At 38.9% G+C, this 4371-nt stretch overlaps 1 pseudogene; it reads left to right on the top strand.

Moving 5' to 3' along the window:
- The first annotated feature begins 968 nt into the window (after nucleotides 1-968).
- On the top strand, nucleotides 969-2029 carry LOC116878002 (annotated as a pseudogene).
- The last annotated feature ends 2342 nt before the right edge of the window (nucleotides 2030-4371 follow it).

Genomic DNA, 4371 nt, shown 5'->3' with positions numbered 1-4371 from the left:
TCTGCCTTTCTAATTGTGGTCCTTATACTTCTGAGTATGTTGCAGGTATGTCCACCTGCCTCATTAGTACTTGTTTTTACACATTAAATTGAATGCTGAGACTTCCAGAAAACAACAGGGAAGAGATGAGCATTTGGGTGTAGGGAGGCAACAGAATTTTGCTTTGTATTACTGGAGATATAGTCCCAATATATGAAAAGATTTTAGGGGGGGAGGGCAAAAATAAGAATGACCCTAATACTCTGATGGCTCACAATATCAAAGAATCAAGTAGCATAAATAGAAAGTGATTAATGCTTTCACTGAAATCCTGAAAGGCATAATAGAAGAACATCTCCAAGCCCTGGAAATTGAGTTAAATGTGTATAATGATATGCCTTCCAATTGTAATAAACTGTGCTAAAGCTAAATCACAATCCCAATGTATTGGCAAACACTGGGTCTAGATGTATCTTTCTTCATTTCATGAAGAGTAAACTGAAAAACAAGAACAGACCTCAATGACAGCTGGGGTGTTGCTCAATATGCAAAACTATTTCAGAATAAAAGTAGTGTTATGTGACTATTATAACTCAGAGGAATAAAAATATCTTTAACTGATTAACCCTTGAGTTAGGAAAAAAGTTTAGAAAAAAGTAGTATCTACAATAACATATATAAAGATGTCGCATCTGGGGTGCCTGAGTGGCTCAGTCAGTTAAACATCTGACACTTGGTTTTAGCTCAGGTCATGATCTCAGGGTCATGGGATTGAGCCCTGCATTGTGCTTCACCCTCAGCATGGAGTCTGCTTGAAATTCTCTCTCTCTCCTTCTGCCCCTCTCCATTAGCAGCTCTCTCTCTCTTCCACTCTTTCAACCAAATAAATACATCTGTTAAAAAAAAAAAAAAAGGCGTGGCATCTATAAAATAGGCACAGAAAGATATAAAAAGAGAACAAGTTATAAAGAGAAGGTAACATCTTTCCCGTCGCGGCTTGCGTGGAGTTAGCTCATGGGTCTAGGAGATCCGAAAACTGAGATCTTCTTTAAGCCCCGACAGCTGCACCCCACGGCTCTGCAGCCGTCACCATGCCACAAAATGAGTATATTGAGTTACACCGGAAGCGCTATGGCTATCATTTGGATTACCATGAGAAAAAGAGAAAGAAAGAAGGTCGAGAGGCTCATGAACGTTCAAAGAAGGTAAAAAAGATGATTGGTCTGAAAGCTAAGCTCTACCATAAACAGCGCCATGCTGAGAAAATACAGATGAAAAAGACTATCAAGATGCATGAAAAGAGAAACACCAAACAAAAGAATGATGAAAAGACTCCACAAGGAGCAGTACCTGCGTATCTACTGGACAGGGAGGGACAGTCTCGAGCTAAAGTACTTTCTAATATGATTAAACGAAAACGAAAAGAGAAAACAGGAAAATGGGAAGTTCCTTTACCCAAAGTTTGTGCCCAGGGAGAAACAGAAGTATTAAAAGTTATTTGAACAGGAAAGAGAAAGAAGAAAGCATGGAAGAGAATGGTCACTAAAATCTGCTTTGTTGGAGATGGCTTTACTCGAAAACAACTTAAATATGAAAGATTCATTAGGTCAATGGGCTTACATTTCAAAAAGGCCCATGTAACACATCCTGAGTTGAAAGCCACCTTTTGCCTGCCAATACTTGGTGTAAAAAAAAAATCCTTCATCCCCACTGTATACAACTTTGGTTGTTATTACCAAAGGTGCTGTAATTGAGGTGAACATGAGTGAGTTGGGCCTTGTGACACAAGGAGGCAAAGTTATTTGGGGAAAATATGCCCAGGTTACCAACAATCCTGAAAATGATGGATGCATAAATGCAGTCCTGCTGGTTTGACAGCAGTTCCAGACAAGTAATTCCTTATAATTACTGAAGACGACACACCAATCAGGAAGACAACCATTCCTGTGGTGGTTCTGAATACTACCAAACAGCCTTACGTATCTGCAGTCATCAAGAGAAGCATTTATTCTATTGTGAAAAACATTAAAATAGACATTTATTAAAATAAGTGGTCTTTATTTTTGTCTGTAAGAAAAAAACAACAAAAAAAAGAGAAAGTATCAGATGAACTTACAAGTCAATAGCAGTGAAGATGGAATTGGATGGGAGGAGAAAAGATCACACAACAATTGAAAATTCAGAGAAGACTAAAATCAATATTGGAAAAAGCAGAATGTTGATACAAAATCAATCATGGGAATAGGAATAACTTTAAAATCAAAGAGTGTTAAATATTGTGAAAAAGACTGTTTATAAAGGACAAACAATAAAGAGAAAGATTTTAAGTTGTAGGTATTTAACAGTTGAAACAGAAGTGATACTAAAAGATGTCACTGAAAAAAATACTTTCCAGCATACAGATTAAAAGGGCTCATTATGTTTGAAGAAAAGTTGACAAAATTCCAAATCATGGAAATATGTCTCATTATAAAGATGAATAAAAATATCATAAGCACTTAGACATAATATCTAAAGACAAAGGACTACAAATCAGCAAAGTATAATGCTAGAAGATAGTAAAGCAATGTATAAGAGCATCTAGAAAAGAACTCCATAAGTCAAGGGGGTTAGGTAGATGGTAAGAGAGAGTATAAACATTTTCCATGGTATGTAAAGTCTTAGAAAATGTCACCCTACTATATTTTGTATCAGTTAGTGACTGATGCCTGATAAATCACCCTAAAATTTGGTGCCTTAAAGACTCAAACATTTATTATTGCTTATAAGTTTACAGTTCAGCTGGGTAGTTCTATAGAGCAGGGCTTCTCTGTGTTTGTTTTGGTTAGCCTCCTAATGCATCTGCAGTCAGCTAATGAGTTGGAGAGGGTTAGGATAGCCTCGCACACAGGTGGTAATTGTTGTCTGGCTATCAAATGAGACAGCTGTGGTGAGGGAGCCATGCATGTTTTGTCATTTAGCAGGCTACTCCTGGCTTACTCAAGTGGTCGTTTCAGAGCTCCAAGAGTCAAGCACACAAGACTTTCTGAGTCTTACCAGTGAGAAATGGTGTGTTTCATATACATCAGGTCTAGTGTGATCCAGGCAAGTCCTCAACCACAGGTGAGGCGTGGCTCAGTATGCACATAGCTCCCAGTAGTTTTGACTAGATCACCACAGAGAATGATAATGGCAGGCTGGTAATTGAAGAAAACTTTGAAGTTAGTGGGGTACCAACCTATTCTTCACATGCTTCAGTTCGTCTTGATGTGGAATGAGCAACATGGACATGATTGAGACCCAGATAATCCAGCACAGCAGACAGCAGTATGTTTACCATGAAGAGGGTGACATGGGACCAATGGAATGAATATCTGTTTGTCAGTGTACTCTGTTATAGTCAATAATTTATGATATAATTGCCCAGGAGTTGTGATGGTAGCATACATGGCCAGAGGGAAGGTGGTATGGGCTTGGAATTCTGTCAGTCCAATATTCAGGGCATTATCGAAATTTGAGGAATTAAGTGAAAGAATACAAAATCTTGCTAATTAGTCTGGGCCTGTTAAGAAAGGAGAGTGAGCTAGGATTGAAAGTATGACTTCTGTATTTGGAAAACACAAACCAAGGGTAGTGAGACTGAGGAAAAAGTCAAGTGAGGCAAGGAAAGAAGCAAAGTGAAACAGTGGGTAGAGCTTCACAAAAAGTAAGATGAGACTTGGCAGGTCACGGAGTAAGGGTGTTTACTCAGCACACAGGTGTTGTCTGAAAGGTAAGAAAAGAGAAGCTGAGTTTTCGACAATTCATTGGGGAAGAAAGGAGGGGGAATCTATCTGTCTAACTCTCTCCCATTCCCTGTTTCCCACTGGCTAAGTTTCACCCATGTTTCTGGGATTCTTCATGCTGTAGGTACTCAGGAAGCTTAGATGCCATTCCTACTGCATGTCATTTCATCGGAGTTCAGAAATAGATCACTTGAAGTGAATAAGCTTTAAGAAGGCAAACAGCACCTTTAGAATAAAGGAAACAAAGTCTGAGGAGTCTGAGGAGTGCTCACAAGGTTTTCATCCATTTTTGTGGTTAGAAACAGTGTCATGCGGGCTCTCAGTATTGAGGTTTCAATTAATCTCATAGATAACCTTCTGGTCAACCACAGCAGCATGATTAGAGAGCTCGAGGGTGGTGATAATGATGGAGTGATAGGGCTTGATTATATCTAAGGTAGCCTCAAGGACTAAGAAATAGAAAATTCCTGCTTTGATTTCGTCATTATCAATACCATTATTAGACCTAGATCCAACGCTTCTATTGGAAAACCAATAAGCTGTGTAGACTTGTACCTAGTTAGAGAGCTTTTGAATCCACCCAAGAATAGTATCGATGGTGGGGCACCTGGGTGGCTCACTCAGTTAA

The sequence above is a fragment of the Lontra canadensis genome, unplaced genomic scaffold, assembly GCF_010015895.1.
Source record: "Lontra canadensis isolate GAN:19392208 unplaced genomic scaffold, GSC_riverotter_1.0 scaffold55, whole genome shotgun sequence".
Classification (NCBI taxonomy): Eukaryota; Metazoa; Chordata; class Mammalia; order Carnivora; family Mustelidae; genus Lontra; species Lontra canadensis.
Note: the sequence above shows the minus strand (reverse complement) of the source record. Positions and strands in the feature narration are given on the sequence as shown.